The following is a 19,164-nucleotide window of genomic DNA, read 5'->3' as shown; positions in this document are numbered from 1 at the left end:
CTAGATGTTCATTACTGTAAATATGGCCAGTCTCATGTTGAGTTACACACTGGACAATGAAGGGTCATTTCATATGATTTCAATCCCTTTCTGACTTCATCCCTTTTGATTTGAACGGATCCTTCCATACATGTTGTCCTATGGTAGAAGTGGTCAGAAAGTTACTTTTCAGACCTGAATAGCCATTTTGCATTCCCCACCCTACAATGAGACAGCCATGTCTTCATCACTGAAAAATATAAATGGTGGAGTTTGAGGGGCGGCAGGGTAGCCTAGTGGTTAGAGCGTTGGACTACTAACCGGAAGGTTGCGAGTTCAAACCCCTGAGCTGACAAGGTACAAATCTGTCGTTCTGCCCCTGAACAGGCAGTTAACCCACTGTTCCCAGGCCGTCATTGAAAATAAGAATTTGTTCTTAACTGACTTGCCTGGTTAAATAAAGGTTAAAAAAAAATAAAAAAATATCATTTGAATTGTGGTCAAACTATTTGAAAATGTATTGAAAAAATGTAAAATGTAAAATTAAACAGTTTGACAAGTGTTTGTAAGCTTTTTAAAATGATTTATCTTTTCCAGTGATGAAGACATGGTTGTCCCATGGTAGGGTGGGTTATGCAAAATGGGTCAACATTGAGCATCTCTGAATGTTTTGTCACTTTCTGACCACTTCTACCGTGGGCGAACATGTATGGAAGGTTTATTTCAAATGAAAAGTGGTGCAGTCAGAAAGGGATTGAAATCATATGGAACAACCTTAAAGGCTTTGGCAGTGGGAACAATGATAACCAAAAGTCAATATGCGAACACATAACAAAGTGCAATAGAGTTGATATATTCTCTCAGATATTGTATTGTGCTGGTTAATAGCAGCTTAGAAAACTGTCCTTTGGAAAGTGTTTGTCCAAATGTAAAGTGCGTACAATGATTGATAGGCTTTACACAGAAGAACATTTTGCCCTACAAAATATTACATTTGAAAGATGTATATAAAACACCAGAGTAGAAGCTTGAGTGCAGGTCTTACTGTTGCTGATGTTTATTTCAGAGCTGTGATGAACGTTTGTAAGAAACTCCTCCATCTCCTTCTCAGTGTGTCTCTACTAAGCTGTGCCTCTCCCCAGGACCCAGGTAAACAGCTGGCCACAGCACTGCACTGCACTCACACTCAATTACACACACAACTGATCAATAACAAGCCATATGCTGCCAATTGTCTGGGAGAAATACTGTATCTGGAAGAAAGTGAAGATATGAATGGAGATATGGAAGATAAGTACGACCAACAACGATTGACAAAATAAAAAGTGCCTGCTGACGGTGGTCCATGTGCCCTATGTACACCAGAGTGTTCCAGCGTGAGCTTGTGGGGGAAGATGGCTGACTTTACAGGGGATTGCAGCTACTGGCAGCTGAGTCCCGACCTCTCAATCCCTGCCCTGGAGGAGCTCAGTGTGTGTGTCCACCTCCAGCAGCACATCAGCACGCCGGCCTGGACAGCCTTCATGTACCGCCACCCTGACGGGCTGCAGGCTGAGCTGGGCCTGGCGGGGCAGCAGGGTCTGGTCCACACCTGGCTGTTTGGGATGAGGTGGTCAGCCCCCCTCCACCTCCCCCTGGGCCAATGGACCTACATCTGTATAACCTGGTCTGGGGCGTCTCACCAGCCAGCCCTCTACGTCAATGGGACCAGTGTGGATGTTACAGCCCATGCTAAGGGATCCCCCCTGTCCCCCTCCTGCTGCAGGCTGGTCGCGCACGGGACGCTCACGCTGGGCGTCTCACACTACGTAGTTCAAGGGGAGATGCATGTGAAGAACGGTACCAACTTCAATGGGAGTCTGTCTCTGTTCCGCATGTGGGGACATGCACGCACCCCTGAACAGGTGTCTGACCTGAGCTGCACAGAGGGGGATGAGGTGCGCTGGGATGCTGTTGACTGGCTTACCCTGAGCTGCCCTCCAGTCCCAGACTCCCGTCTACAGTGTGGTGAGACAGGAGACCATTTATATTTTATATAGATTTTGATTGTCTGTACATTTATTTTTAATGTAATTCTCTATGGAAAAACTGATTGGTGTCAGCTATGAGCAGCCATTTTGTATTTCTCCGGTGTCCTCTGCTGTTCCTGTTATGTATCTGGACCCAAGTTCAAATATTGATCTCGTATCCAATGGTGCAAACACAGGGTGCATAATTAAACATGTGTTAAACATCAAACTCAAAGCTCTCTGCAGTGACTTTCAGGTCATTAGAGATGGTCCTTCTACAGTGCATTCGGTAGATATGTAGATGATAAGTAGTCACAAATCAGAAGGTAAATGGTCTAAACACCAAAGCTATGTTTTGTATCTTATACATTGCTTCTGATCAATGACATCATTTTCATAATTTCTGTCAGCCTGGTCTCTGTATGAAGTTAAAGTCAAGATTGCCATCATCTGCTATGATGGAAACAGTACAGATAAATACAAAGCCAGAGACCTTGCACATCAATGGGTAAGCTACTGGGTCACATTTCACTTCCTGTTGCACAGTGTTTAGAATAATTCCAGTATTACTCTCCACATGTAATGTTCTCTATTTTGATGGATCCATTACCTTTATCTACTTGCAGCTCAGACAAATATTACCATCCAACAAATATTATTTGTACAGAGTCTCTGTGTCTGTGTCAACCAGGTAAGAGAAGACCCAATTACACATTTATTACAGGTATATCATGGATTTATTTATGCAATACAAGTATATCATCTCTTCTTCTCATGTGTAATCTCTACTGCAGGCCATATCACACGGTTGACAGTGTTGGTGAGACATACGAGGAAGAGGTCCAGGTAAGTGTTGAACTCGATGGAACGATGATACTACAATATACAGTAACAACAATTACAAAGTGAAACATTTATTCTGATGGTGATCAGTGCACCTTTTTGAGCACAGATGATAGCATGTATTACGATTTTAATTCCCCAGGACAAACCAACATTTCGGGCTGAATTCAATGTTAACAAGTAAGAAATACTTTATTCTGGTGTTATTCACAAGTTTCACTTTTTGAAAATGGTCTCTATGACACTACTACAATTGGCAAAACATTTACAAAGAAATATACTCACTACCTCACATTTCCAGGAGCTGATTGAAGCTATAGGTTTGGGACTAAAAGGACTTGTGCTTGTTGTTGTTTAATCATTGTTGTATCATCACACAGCTTTGACTGTCTGGTCCACCTCAACGTGATCCCCAGCTCTGATGTCAGTACAGTGCAGAAACAGGTCTCTTTTTTGCTGAACACCCATCAGAACTCTGGATATCTCACACTAATGGCTGACCCCTACAGCATCCAAGTGAACGCTGTAGGTAAGACACAAAGCATTTCAAAAGAAATCCCATCTCTGAAGAGAAAAGAATGACTAAAGAGGAAGTTGCTAAGTGATTAGGGCCCTGAGTTTTTCCTGGTCAGGAGGACAAACTCTTGGTCTTATAGATGATCTAGACGTGTGATGTAAATGTTCCATGGTTCCACTGTGATGAGGAGAACCAATACAGGTCTATGAGGAGAGTGATTGTCTTTTTCCACAGAGGACTTCCCCCAAGCCACGCACATTCCTCCCGTTGACATAGTCACTGAAGCCTCTTCTGACACAACCACAGACCTTAGTGTCACGACTGGTGGCAAACTCTCAGGTTAGTGTGTTCCTCATCTGTTTCAGGAAATGATCCAGTCCATCCCTTCTTCTATCCACAACCAAACGAATTACTGCATGTGGTAGGACTTTTGACTTGAAATATAGTTGTTTTAAAATGTCTCCCGTCCACCAGATGTATATACCGTTTCCGTTCTTGATGCACATGTGCTTCGCTTTTCAACTAGCTAAAAGCTAGCTCGTTGGAGTCTGTGTGTCTGTACTTCCATTTGTACCACAACACGATAAAGCAAAACAAGAGTTGAAAATATTGAACTCGTGTGGTACACAGAACACACTGCAGCCTAGTGCTGCACCCCCAATGTAGAGCTGCTCCATTGACAATGAATGACTACCACCGGAATGCAACGAGTTGATGCATCTGGTGGACATGAGGCGTAAACTGTCTTTCATTACAGATATATATTTTGAGGTTGATGCGAACGTGACCCTTACTGGGTTCTGTGACGATCCAGGACAGACCATCAGGAACTGGGTATGTGTGCTGATAGAACAGCATTTCTTCATTCAAAAGCTTGTTTTCCTGATTAATCCAGGTTACTAATTATTCTGCCTGTTCTCTGACACTTTCAGCTGCATGGCACTCTACCTGCTGAGATGTCTGTTCTGACCTTCCAGCTTTTGAGAAAGGCATACAGGTATGTAACAGTAAAACACTCACTACATCCCGTAAATGGAATCATGGGAGATTTTGTCTAGCTCTTAATACAAACGTCTTAACCTCTACAGGATCGGTCGTGTGTGTGTGTGTGTGTGTGTGTGTGTGTGTGTGTGTGTGTGTGTGTGTGTGTGTGTGTGTGTGTGTGTGTGTGTGTGTGTGTGTGTGTCAGACAGTTGAGCTAATGTAGCTTAATGTGATTAGCATGAGGATGCAAGTAACAAGAACATTTCCCAGGACACAGACGTATCTGATATGGGCAGAAAGCTTAAATTATTGTTAATCGAACTGCACTGTCCAATTTACAGTAGCTATTACAGTGAAAGAATATGCTATTGCTATTGTTTGAGGAGAGTGCAAAGTTATGAACTTGAAAATGTATCAATAAACCAATTAGGCACATTTGGGCAGACTTGATATGACATTTTTAACAGAAATGCAATGGTTCATTGGATCAGTCTAAAACTTTGCACATACACTGCTTGCATTTCAAAGATGATGGAACAAAAAACATTATATTTTACCAGATCTAATGTGTTATATTCTCCTACATTAAGTTCAAGTTTCACAAACTTCAGTGTTTCCTTTCAAATGGTATCAAGAATATGCATATCCTTGTTTCAGGTCCTGAGCTACAGGCAGTTAGATTTGGGCATGTAATTTTAGGTGAAAATTGAAAAAAAAGGGTCCTATGCTTAAGAGGTTTTTAAAGAATAAACAAATACAGTGAATACAAAGTCGCAGCTAAATCAGTAGGTGTTCTGTGTTTCAGTGGGCACCATCCATCTCCACGATCAAACACGACTCATTCTGATAGGGTATGTATCGGCCAAGGACATACAAATGACTCTCCTGGTAGTTGAGGCAGCAAGAAATGTAATTGTGGGAGGTTAACATATCCACATTGTAAAATGAAAATGACTTTAACCTGTGGGTATATTCAGGGTCTGTTAGCACTTAACACTGTCATTCTTTCTTGCAGTCTTCCTTGCTCAAAACGTCAAGGTATGATCATAGAAAATAATCACAGAAACATATAAATAATATTACAAGAGAGTCAGACACACTGAGGACAACTAAACACTGCATGCAATTTATAATAAAATTGAGTGAACAATATGTAACTATTTGGTTGGAGGATTTTAACTAAGAAGTTTCCCTATCCATCCACAGACAGGGCTGCCTGTTCCGAGTGCAGGTGACAACGTCATCAAGTCAAGAGGCAACAACGACAAGGATCCGCACCCTCCTGGAGAAGAAATACACCAATGGCCTTATAACCATAGAAACCAAGTCCAAGGACATCGAGATCCGTCATATATGTAAGCTTTGCTTGAATGAAACAAGACCCACAACCTGAAACTGAAAGGACTCTGGTAACTGTCTAGGACAAAAGAGGCTTGAGGTTGAAGAAAACAAACGGTCGAAAATGGCTTTTCCCTTTGATATGAATGATTTGAACTTTGAATTTGATGTGAAAATATAGCATGTGTTCCTATGAATTGTGCAGGCGTTGATGCCTTGTGTTCCTTGTTTTTTCCACCACCAGGGAGTTGTCTGGAGCACCGTCACCAGACCAGACATGGCCTGTTTGTGTGGCCGGTCACGTGGGCCCCCCAGACTGCCACGCTGCCATGTCAGGGAGACCCCAGCAAGACAGCTAGTAGGCTCTGGTGAGACAAGCTGTCGAGTTGACATACTGTAGTCCATTATGATTATTTATGACAAATTACCAATGATGAAGGGCTTTTGTGGTCTCAAATTTGTTTTTTGTCCCACTGTGCCATCACACAGTTTAGTTTTAGAGTTCTATTGTTTCTGGCTCATTGATTTTATAGCCTATTTGATCTTGCTGTCAGAGACTGTGTGCTGTCTGAAACATTACTGACCAAGCTGTCTCTCTTTAACACTGGAAGAAGGATATTTGCATTGAACGATTATAACCAAATCAATTGATGACTACATCTGGAACATGTCCTGCAATGAAAACATGAATCTGTTACATCATGAGCAGAGTTAATTTTTAAATATTTGCCATGATAAATTTTATTGTGTGTGTTAAGCATGGAGCCTTACTGTTTGCGAGGGATGTGATATTGTTTGTCTCTGAGACACCTGTTTGCCTCCATTGAGATAAATATGTGATGGCTAACAACACGAGACTGTACAACTATTACTGAGCCTTCTAAAATGCCTTGTGGATTGAATTACGAGGCAGCTAACACAAATATATTCCATTCATTGACTTGAATCTTCCTGTCTCTCATCTGTTTGACCATGGGCGGATGACTCCTGCCACACCTGGACCGTGGGCGGATGACTCCTGCCACACCTGGACTATGGGCGGATGACTCCTACTTACAGTCTGTTGGGTATACCAGTCAGTTGGGGCATCCCAGATCTGCACCAGTGCCCATTTGTGGTTGAGACCATTCCAGACCTAGACAACATTGATGTCACTCCTGGTGGGTTCCTCAATAGTTCTGCTATGTCCATTTAGAACACTACTTTACTGTCCATATGTTACACCCCCCCCCCCCTAGGATTTGAAACCGTCTACCTTTCGGCTTTTGTCTGTGGCCATGAAAATCAATGTATTATGCTTTTGATGTTTTCAGAGAACGCAATGGATGTGGTAGAGATTATAGAGAGCCTGCTGCAGGACCATCCAGAACTCAACTGCAATGAACTTGATACCATTCTGAAGAAACTCAAAACAATTGTTTTCATCAGCTGGATGACCCCACCTCTGGGCAAAGCTATCATCAGCATCATCTCAGACATGTTGGAGTCTAAGAGCTACCTGCAGCATGTCACCAACCAGTGGGTGTTTTCTCTCTGTTCCACTCAGCACTACCACACAGATCAGGTGGTTAAAGAAATGGAGTGGTGATCAGGAGGCTTTCTCAAAACCACACAGACGAACACGATAGACCTTGGACCAAGTCCAGTATCCACACTAACATACCACTTAGAATGAAGGAATGTACTGGGCTAATGTTAGTATGGATATTGGATCGTAGCCCTAGTCTATTGAAGCTGTACGAATTGATAATATGCTCTCTCTCCCTCTCTCTCTCTCCCTCTCTCTCTCTCCCTCTGTCTCTCTCTCCTGTATGCTCTGCCATCACTCTTCACTGTGTCCTCTTCTCTGCCTCCTTCTCTTTGCTCTGTAGAATACTGAACATTACAGAGATGGTTGGGGACAAGATGTCTTGTTTTTACCAGACAAATTACACTTTGGTTGCTCCTGCGATGGCGATCTCTGTGGTGAATGTTGACCCTGACCAGTTTCAGAGCCTCACCTTTGGCGTTTCGTCTGCTGCAGGGGGCCTGAACCCTGAGGTTAGCACTAATTAAATTCCATACATAACAATAGTTTTGCAGCGTTATCCTTCTAAACACAAGGTAATATAATATAAAGCCAGTTTAACCATCTGTACAGTCATTGATATTGAGATGGCATTCTGGTCATGGCCTTAATTCATCTTGGTGTTTTTAGATTTATATCAACAAGGATCCATTCAAAGGAACGGTTGCATTCATCTCCCTACCCTCAGCCTTGAAGTACAGCTTTCCTCAACACAGTGGTGTCCAGCCGCGGGTTCAGTTTCAGTTTTATGGAATCCCAACTCTCTTCATGGTAACAGAGTTGCACCACAGCAAGGTTTATTATGTCAGATCTGTATTGTATTCAAGGATAGAAGTAAATCCCAATCCTGTATACTTTCACTTTCAGAACAACCCGAGTGGAAAGATCCTGAACACGTATGTGGTCTCAGCCAGTGTCACCAATAGCAGTGTCCCCATCAAGGACCTCGAGGAGGATGTTGAGGTGACACTGCATCACCTGATGTCCAATGCAGTATGTGGAACACTTACTGCCCTTACAAAAAAATATTTAAGTTTTGAAACTGCAGTAAAAGTGCAAATAACTGCAGTCGATTGTGGTATTCTGGACACAGTAATTGCAGAACAATTGCAGTCATACTGCACTCTAACTGCAGTTACACTACAAAATTACTCCAGAAAACAAATAGTGTTATTTTGGATGCAGTATTTGCAGCATACTGCAGTTGTACTGCACTCAAACTACAGTGTCATGACATGGCCCTTTTTGGGTGTAGATCATGGACACTTAAGGGACAGTTATGACGAGTGTGTTTCATTTGGTGATCTCGTGAAGGACAGGAAACCCACATAACTGTAGCTCTTAAAGTGTACATTTCCCAGCTGTCAGGTGTACATCTAAATATTGTGAAACGTGATTAAACATGAAACTATTTGTGAAAATATGTAATGTGATGTTAACCTTGTAAATGAGAGTATGGATTTTCATATAAAGATGAACTAGTCAGTGGCCACACCCCCGCGAGCCCAGACATCACATTAGGCATCATGGACTGCCCTTTTCTCTGAAATGTGTAAAACCACCCGTGATGAAATTTACATTTCATGCCAAAGAGACCCACGGTAAGCCTGATGTCACAAATGGTTAAGGCCACGCAAACCACGGTGTAAACTGAGGTTGCAAATGGTTGAACTACAATACTACCTCATTAAATTTACACGAGACAAGATAACATGGAGGTGACGAGCCCCACGTTGAAATGGTTAATTTTCTACTACACCAGCCAGAATGCAGCTCAGCCTCAATATGGCAAAATGGTATGAACTCTGAACTATCGATCACTACATAAAATAAGTAATCAAATCCTAATCATCACGGTTATCCAGTCTGCAGCTGAGAACGTACGTGTCCTTGGACGAGGACACAGACAATCCTCTAAGAACTGCAGGGTACTCCAACGTATCCGCTCTAATCAACACTACGACCAGAGAGATTTTTACAAAGGAAAAGGGCGATCTCTACTGGGCAAACCAGAGTTTTACATCATCAACCCACCTATCGAAGCCCATCTCAATCATAAATATATATATATTTTGTATTTTTCCCGAATGGGCGGTTATTAGAATGCATATGCTTTTGTATTTACGTGAGCATAGCTTCCCAAGATACGAATCAGACTCATTCCTTTGTCTCTCCTAACCCCGCTCTTTCTTCCTCCACCCTTCGTGTAACCAGCTGTCATACCGGGTTAGTCCACTAGGGACTTTTCATGGCATGATTAGTAATCAATGTATAATTTATCCTGTTGTATGTATGTAATTTTGTGTGATTATTTAGTTAGTTAGTAAATAAATAATTAAACCAATTTGTATATTGCTGACTCATTATGGAAACTAGGGTTCGTGCAGACAACCAAGCATTTTACGACGTTTGGAATGAGATTAATGAGGTAACAATTAATAATCATTTATGGAAGACTAATTGATAAGATATGAAAATATCTGAAGAGTTGATTCGGGAAATAGACACTATAAACATTTTTCCCCTGGTGCCCCGACTTCCTAGTTAATTCAAGTTTTACATGATTAGTTTAATTACGTAGTAATAATAATTACACAGAGAATTGATTTGATAAAATAACAATCTTCACATTAAGGATACTAAAGACACTACAACAGTTATACTGCACTCTAACTGCAGTACATTTTCATAAGGGTGACAATAAAACAATTGAACAACCACTTGTAAAATGATCAATCAAACCCATATTTTACTGCCTGATCCAATGATATTTTCTCTTGAAGCTTGGTAAGGAGGTGCAGTGTGTCTACTGGGACTTCAATCAAAATGGTGGGTCCCACTATAAATCACTGAAAAATTATCAAACAAATACAAATCAGAACATTTTGGAAAGAGTATACTCTAAGTTGATTTGTGTGTTATATCAGAGGTAGATGGAGTATTTTGTTTATATTACTACAGATGGAAAGGGAGGATGGGAACAGCATGGATGCAGGAAGCACAACACCAGTGCTGACTATACCACATGCCTGTGTGACCACCTCACTCATTTTGGAGTACTTCTGGTAATTACCCTCTTTTAAACGCACCAAGGCCGGTCACCTTACAAAACTTTACAGAAGCTTTGTTGTCACTATGATGTCATTCTCTACCCCACTGTCCTCACTTGTATTGTAGGACGTATCCAGGACACCCATCGACGTACCAAATGAGGAAATTCTGACCATCATAACTTATCTTGGCTGTGGTGTATCCTCTCTCTTCCTGGGAATCACTGTGTTGACATACACAGCATTTGAGTATGAATCAATCAAGTTAAATACTGTACACCCGGCATCTTCCGTTTTTTAGAGTGTTACCTTCTTCCTGTTTTCACACTTTATCATCTTTTGTCTTTTGTAAATGAACTTATTCTTTCCACAGCTTCCTCCTCTTTTCATACACTTTATACAGTCTACTTGATTCTTACCCTCTCTACTTTCTCTCTGTCTCACCCCCCCATCTTCCCTCACAGGAAGCTCCGCAGAGACTATCCATCCAAGATCCTCATCAACTTGTCTCTGGCGCTGCTGGGGCTCAACATGGTTTTCCTGGTCAACTCCTGGCTCTCCTCCTTTGGCAGCTATGGGCTCTGTGTGGTGGTGGCTTCCACACTGCACTACTTCCTGCTGGCCTCTTTCACCTGGATGGGCCTGGAGGCTGTGCACATGTACTTTGCCTTGGTCAAAGTCTTCAATGTTTATGTACCCTCCTACATCCTAAAGCTCTGCGCCCTGGGATGGGGTGAGATCAATCTCTCAGTTCATTTAGAACATCAGTAAAAAAATACTTCTTTATATATATATTTTTACTAGTTATGAGTATTCCCTGTTACTTTTATAAATTGAACCATATCACCTGTTCTCCATCTTCCTACCTTCTTGCAGGAACCCCCCTGGTTATGTGTTGCCTTGTTCTGGTTGTGAAGAGAGACTCTTATGGCAGTTCCCTCGGCAGTGAGTCCATGGAACCACTGGATAACTCTGAGGCATTGTGGGTATTAGATTCATCCTGCGGTAGTTTATCGTTCCCGGTCATTAGATGATCAGCACTTTTTTTTATGACACTGAATGACATGTATCTGACTCTCTCAATGGCAACTCTGTCAAAACGTTATACAGTTAAATTGAGATATGTGTAGATAATGGATGACCAGTGTGTGGTACTAGTGTCTGTATAGTATATCTGTGTATTGTAGATTCTGGACTGAGGTTGTTATTCAGATGCATAGATAAATCCTACTCTCTTCTATTATCAGCTGCTGGATCCAAGATGAAGTGGCTTTCTATGTGTCTGTGGTGGGCTACATTTTGCTGGTGCTGCTGTGCAACATGGCTACCTTCGTTGTGGTCCTGGTCCAGATCCGCCACATGCGGGTCAATCAGCCAGCCGGCGTCCACAGCGGACTCCTTCTGCAGGACCTGAAGGGGGTGTCCAGTCTCACCTTCCTGCTGGGTCTCACCTGGACTGTGGCTTTCTTTGCCTGGGGGCCAGCCAAGGTTCCTTTTCTCTACGTCTTCTGTGTCCTGAACGGTCTGCAAGGTAAGTGACTGCTGCCAAGCAACAGGCATTTGTCTGTTTAAGTCATAGTGTATAAGGTATGTATAAGGTATAAGTTATAGCCTGATGCCAGTACATCCTTTAACCTTTTACTGCAGTGGGCTAAATCAGGGTCACACAGAGTGATTATTGGTATAGAGTTGAAATGTATTCAATTTTGAGTTTGCATCCCAATATTACACTTTATATACTATACATCACAGAAGACTGAACTATAACGAAACTGTTTGACGTAGAAACACCAGATTTGATTTGTTTTCTTTTAAATAATCTTTATTAATGATGCAATTATGAAAAATATTAATAACATTCCACCCATGAGGCCAAAGGAGGGTGCTTTTGTTATTCAAATCAAATCACATTTTATTTGTCACATACATGTGTTTAGCGGATGTAATTGCGTGTGTCGTGAAATGCTTGTGTTTGACTACAGGAAAGGGCTACGTTATAGGGTATAGGGTATATAGGGTATAACCTAACGTCAGTCTCACCACTGTGTTTCAGGGTTTTTCATCTTTCTGTTCCACTGTCTGATGAAGGAGAATGTGAGGAAACAATGGAGAATCCATTTGTGCTTTGGCAGCTTAAGACTCCAAGAATACTCCGGTATTTACAACCACATATCAATATACCTTCCTACCACCCAAATTAGAAATGAAACTACTCAGTTTGACCATTGTCATATTCAATTAAATATATACAAAAAATAAATGTTGATGTCGATGTGAAAATAAAAAGTTCTACATGTATAACCTGTCTTGTTCAGAATGGAGCCAAACTGCCACAGTTGGAGCCAAATCCAGGCCTAGCCCTCTGGTGCGCATGCCCTCAGTGAGGTCCATCAAGTCCAGTGCCACAGATAGCACCTCTGCCTCCTCTGGCTCCAGTCAACGACAGGTCTCCATCAGAAGACCTAACTTGGGTGAGATCCCATTTTCTCCAAGTAAGAATCATTCTGATTTATCATTATTCTATGACTCCTATTAGGACATTATCATGAGTGATTAGAGAGATGGTGCTTATGTTGTAATGATATGTTCTTCCTGTGTCACCCTGGTTGGCAGACCTCGTGTATGAGAATTGCTTGGCACTACCACGCGTCCAACTCAACCACACTCCTCTTCCTCACAAGAGCACCACTTTCCCAGAGGAGGGGAACTACGAGGGGCCCACTTGGCAAGACGGATCGCACCCAAGACATCGGCTACCCATCACTTAACACCTTTCAAAATCAGCAAGGAGGAACACCTTTTCAGTTGTGCCAAATGAATGAATAGAAAAACAAAGATTGTAAGTCAACTTGTGCAGTCAGTGTGTTGCAATCTGAAATATCTGACATGGCTTGCTTCTGTGTAACATGACAGCTTGTGCTTTGACTCAATCTGAATGGGAGATAAACGAGTCAAGGAAGTCTCCCTAAGAGAGGAGCATATGCACAGTATGATAAAGCAAATGATTTGGGTCATACTATGAATTATGTTTTTAATTTATTCTTACATTGGAACACATAAAAATGCAGTTATGTCCTGATGTTCATCCTTACTGATCTATTCATTGTACTTAAGGTGTGACAAATAAGTCTAGTCTGTAAACGTGTGGAAAACTGACAATAAATGACAGACTGCGATCATTTTTTAAATATCAGTATTTGTGTCAGTATCAAAGTATTATGTGAGATGAAAAATACAAGTATTTGGGATGGGAGCACTGACACCAGTTATTTAGTTGATTTGTGGTGGGTTGGTGCTCTCTACTGCCCCCTGCTGCTACATTAAATATCTACATGGGCAAATATGATCTATGAGCCTATTTTGACAAGATATTCACCTGACCACACTAACAATGGAAATACATGTCCTCAAGGATGGATGTCAGATGTGATCAGGTGGAAACATTCTTGCACATATGAGACAATGAGCCAGGCATTTCCACTCAACACCAATGTGAATGAGCATGAGAGGGATAAAGAGAGAGACACAGCTGCATTTGAGCTCTCACATTTTTCAACTTGTTTTAAAAAACAAAATAATAGATTTGGAGTTAGCTAAACTTGGATGTTTTAGCAGGGACATATACAGGATGCTACCCTCCACATGATGGCATTCGCTCCAGATCAAAATTCCAAACCTACAACCTAATTTTGGACAAAATTACCTGGAGGGATTACTGGTACCAAGGATTCCTTTTACAAGCTATACAGGGGGTGCTCTAGCAAACAAACAGCAGAGACCTGAGGACACCACCCAACCTGAAACTGAGTGAGTAGTTGGAGTAGCAGAGCCCTCCAACTCTCAGAGCTAGGAAGCAGGGGTGAAGGTAGCAGAAGATCCAGGGGTGGAACCAGAGACCTCTGAGGGCTCAGAAGTAGGTTCCAATGACAACAGCCTGACAGGAAGTGATGATGAGGACACGTAGAGAGATGTCTGTCTACACGCCCTTTGTTCAGGATATACAAAGGACACTGCTGAACTGCCCCACACCTCCCAGTTTGATTGGTGGAAAGTGACACATTGAGGATTGAGGAATTGAACTGTTGGCATGGAAGTATTCTGTTCTTGAATACTTGGCGATTTTAATAAAAATAAATAAAAGTGATTTATGTATTTTTAATTATTTCCCTTAAAAACACATCAAAAATGTGCAACATCGCTTTAATGTATTTTATACTAAGAATTTGTGTAATGAACTAAATGATCTTGGTCTTGATATGAGTCATCTGGAATGGAAACACAATTAGGGACTAAGCCTTGGAGAAGTGTAAAACAGAAAGGGTTTACATCGGTGTTTCTCATTGGCTCTCTCATAGTGGACTCGATTTCAACTTTAAAACTGAAACTCAAGTGTCTGTCTTGTCATATGATTTATTTTGAGATGGAAAATCAATTTGACAATTTTACCAATGGCAACCATGCATGATATTGTGTTTATTCTTTCACCTGTATTATTGATTGCTTGTAGATGTTGCCATAAGGCAGCAGATTGGTTTGTGTGAAAAAGTAACCACACATTAGAGCCACTGGGCACAGACATCTATTCCAAGTTTATTCAACCAGCGTGTGCCCAGTGGGAGAGTTGTGGAATGTTCGAAAAAGCAGCAGAGACTGGGGAAGTAGTGGGAAGTGTTTCTGGCAGTGTGGACGTTTCAGCCAGTGCAGTGGGACGTTTCAGCTTGTGCAGTGCGGACATTTCAACCTGTGCAGTGTGGACGTTTCAACCTGTGCAGTGTTTACATTTCAGCCTGTGTGGACATTTCAGAGTGTGCAGCATGGACATTTCAGCCTGTGTGGACGTTTCAGCCAGTGCAGTGTGGACGTTTCAGCCAGTGCAGTGTGGACGTTTCAGCCTGTGCAGTGTGGACGTTTCAGCCTGTGTGGACGTTTCAGCCAGTGCAGTGTGGACGTTTCAGCCTGTGCAGTGTGGACGTTTCAGCCTGTGTGGACGTTTCAGCCAGTGCAGTGTGGACGTTTCAGCCAGTGCAGTGTGGACGTTTCAGCCTGTGCAGTGTGGACGTTTCAGCCTGTGTGGGAGGGAAAGATTGATATCCGCCTACTCTCCGTAGCTGGCTGGCTGTGCTGGATTAAGTCCTCTGGGGAAGGTAGATTCACTTACGTCCAGGCCACCCACACACATCCAACTTCCAGACAAGCTCACGTCCAGCCTCTTAATCATGTGCACAGATCTATCACTAAGGTGATGTTATACCAATAGCCATCAACTCCCACACATTGTCTTTCACACACAAAACTCTGCTGCACAAATCCTCTAACTGTAACAGATCTTCCACCTCCATGTAATGGTTTTGGGCACATTGTGCTTTCCAGGCGTTGCTGACGCATGCCAGGTATCACTACATCTGGTCTGGATAGGTGTTTTACATATCAGCCAACCACAATGGGCGTGTTCCTCTGCCCAGGGGTTGCTGACGCATGCCAGATATTGCAGCGCTTGGATAGGTATTTTAAGTATCAGCTAACCACATTATAGCAATCTGCCAGTCTGACTCAGTCAATGATGTGGCATACAACCATTGGGAATGCAACCTTTATCTAAGATGCCAGAAGTTCATGTCACAATCCCCCTCCACTGTGTGTAGATGGGAAGCGTGCCTGGTGAGACTGTGAACATGATATCAGTTGTTGTTGTATCCTCAACACTCCTTGCCCACCGTCAAGTATTTCAGAATGTCAACCAATTACAGTAGCGTGAACGTGTCTATTCCTCAATACTTTTGATTAGATGTGAGCCCACATAGAATCCTGCGTCACAGTCCTGCAAGGTTAATGAAGAAAAGAGGACAGGGGAACTAAGTGTGAAACGTGAGTTCCTTTTCCTCATACACATTGCCCCCAGACATACTGAGGAGGGGGACAATGTGATACTGACACCCGGGAAGTGCCTTCTTGTCCGTCATTTCTGCATGCTCTGTGGGGAATGGGGAATGCATGACTTTAAGTCAGACAATAACTAAACACAGCAAAAAAAGTAACGTCCCTTTTTTAGGACCCTGTCTTTCAAAGATACTTTGTAAAAGTCCAAATAACTTCACAGATCTTCATTGCAAAGGTTTTAAACAATGATTCCCATGCTTGTTCAATGAACCATAAATAATGAATTAACATGCACCTGTGGAAAGGTCGTTAAGACACTAACAGCTTACAGAAGGTAGGCAATTAAAGTCATAGAAAACTTAGGACACTAAAGAGGCCTTTCTACTGACTGAAATACACCAAAAGAAAGATGCCCAGGGTCCCTGCTCATCTGCGTGGACGTGCCTTAGGCATGCTGCAAGGAGGCATGAGAACTGCAGATTTGGCCAGGGCAATAAATTGCCATGTCCATACTGTGAGACGCCTAAGATAGCGCTACAGGGAGACAGGACGTACAGCTGATCGTCCTCGCAGAGGCAGACCACATGTAACGACACTTGCACAGGATCGGTACATCCGAACCTCACACCTGCGGGACAGGTACAGGATGGCAACAACAACTGCCAGAGTTCCACCAAGAATGCACAATCGTGTCTCATATTGCAATTTTGGAAACTGGAGACTGTACCTACCTTTTGAAATGTGGTTATGGGATTTAGGTAATGTAATACATATGGGAAAGATTCTATACAATACCTCCAATAGAATTCCAATGTTTTACAAAATATGGCAGCCGATACTGGATAAATGGTCTAGTCCCGCTTCATAACTGGGTTGACGATCTGCTGCTACTCTGTGCTGTACTCCACTCAACATTTATTTTTGGCTTAACTACACTGCTTGTAATGATTATATGCTGTCTTCATATACATGTACCACCTAATAGGATTTTGTTTTATTTTGTGTATGTGTGAGTTAAGTTTGGTTTTGTTTTGTCCTCTAAATTGGCCATCCCATTCAACAGTACAATGAATGTCATTGTTAGTATTGCTGTCTTTTTTATTTGATTTTTTATTGTATAATAACAAACATATTATAAAAAAAGAGCGCACAATCCCTCCATCAGTGCTCAGATTGTTTGCAATAGGCTGAGAGAAGCTGGACTGAGGGCTTGTAGGCCTGTTGTAAGGCAGGTCCTCACCAGACATCACCGGCAAAAACATTGCCTATGGGCCAAACCCACCGTCGCTGGACCAGACAGGACTGGCAAAAAGTGCTCTTCACTAACAAGTTGAGGTTTTGTCTCACCAGGGGTGATGGTCGGATTCCCATTTATCGTCAAAGGAATGAGCGTTACACCGAGGCCTGTACTCTGGAACGGGATCGTTCAGCATCATTGTCACAGCATCATTGGACTGAGCTTGTTGTCATTGCAGGCAATCTCAACGCTGTGAGTTACAGGGAAGACATCCTCCTCCCTCATGTGGTACCCTTCCTACAGGCTCATCCTGACATGACCCTCCAGCATGACAATGCCACCAGCCATACTGCTCGTTCTGTGCGGGATTTCCTGCAAGACAGGAATTTCAGTGTCCTGCCATGGCCAGCGAAGAGCCCGGATCTCAATCCCATTGAGCACGTCTGTGACCTGTTGGATCTAACTTGCAGATGCCTTGGTGGAAGAGTGGCAAATCTAGTGCAGTCCATGAGGAGGAGATGCACTGCAGTACTTAATGCAGCTGGTGGCCACACCATATACTGACTGTTAATTTTGATTTTGACCCCCCTTTGTTCAGGGACACATTATTCCATTTCTGTTAGTCACATGTCTGTGGAACCTGGTCAGTTTATGTCTCAGTTGTTGAATCTTGTTATGTTCATACAAATATTTACACATGTTAAGTTTGCTGAAAATAAACTCGGTTGATAGTGAGAGGAGTTTATTTTAGGAACTATAGCAGCGTCTGTTCGGTTTATTAGGAATTATCCATGTCTATATTAACGATAATCTAACAGGAATAACATATATATATATATATACTGTATATATTAGTAAATCATGATTCTGGATTTGCAATGGTTACTTGAAGGGACTGCATCCCATAATAATTGGTTACTGCAGGTTTTTAGTTTTTCCGTTCAATTAAGACCTAGACAAACAGGTGAGAGTTCCTTGCTAATTAGTAACCTGAATTGATCATTTAAGTACAAGGGAGGTGCGAAAACCCTCAGCCACTCGGCCCTTTATGGAATGAGTTTGACACCTGTGCCGCAGAGCCGACCCGCACTGTATCTGCAAGCTGTTGGCTAGAGCAGGGTTCATCATCAATCATTGTTTATTTGAATCAGCTGTGTAGTGCTAGGGCAAAAATATAAACATGCACCCGGGGGCCCAGGACCAAGTTTAGGAAACCCTGGGCTAGAGAGCAAGTGCCAAGACCAGAGTAGGCACATCTGCTATTTAACAAAACAGTTTGTGACAAAACTATTGGTAGAGTTGAAAATGGGATGGAAACACATTGAACATTAGATTTGTATTAGGCACATGAAAACATACGGTAAGCGAAAAAGTACATTTTTTGTGCACTACGTCATCACACACTGAGTTTTATCTGCAACAAGTCAATGGGAAATGTGCATATTTGATTTATGCATATTTTTTTATATTTCGATGAAAATCTGTCACCAATTGGATGGAAAGCTAGCTAGAAGAATGACTAGAAGAGGAGAAGAAGAAGAAGGAGGTGTGACACACCGCCCCAGACCACCTCCAAGAAGAAGAGATCTCTGTATCTAGGTTTACATCCAATTGGTGACAGATTTTCATAGACATTTTCAAAATTCTGCATTAAAAAAATAGATTTTTTCCACCAGAGTTGTTTCCATCAAATTGACTTGTTGTGGATAAAGGTATGTGGATGATGACACAGTGCACATAAAAATACATGATATATACAGTAC

The sequence above is a fragment of the Oncorhynchus masou genome, chromosome 8, assembly GCF_036934945.1.
Source record: "Oncorhynchus masou masou isolate Uvic2021 chromosome 8, UVic_Omas_1.1, whole genome shotgun sequence".
Lineage (NCBI taxonomy): Eukaryota > Metazoa > Chordata > Actinopteri > Salmoniformes > Salmonidae > Oncorhynchus > Oncorhynchus masou.
Note: the sequence above shows the minus strand (reverse complement) of the source record.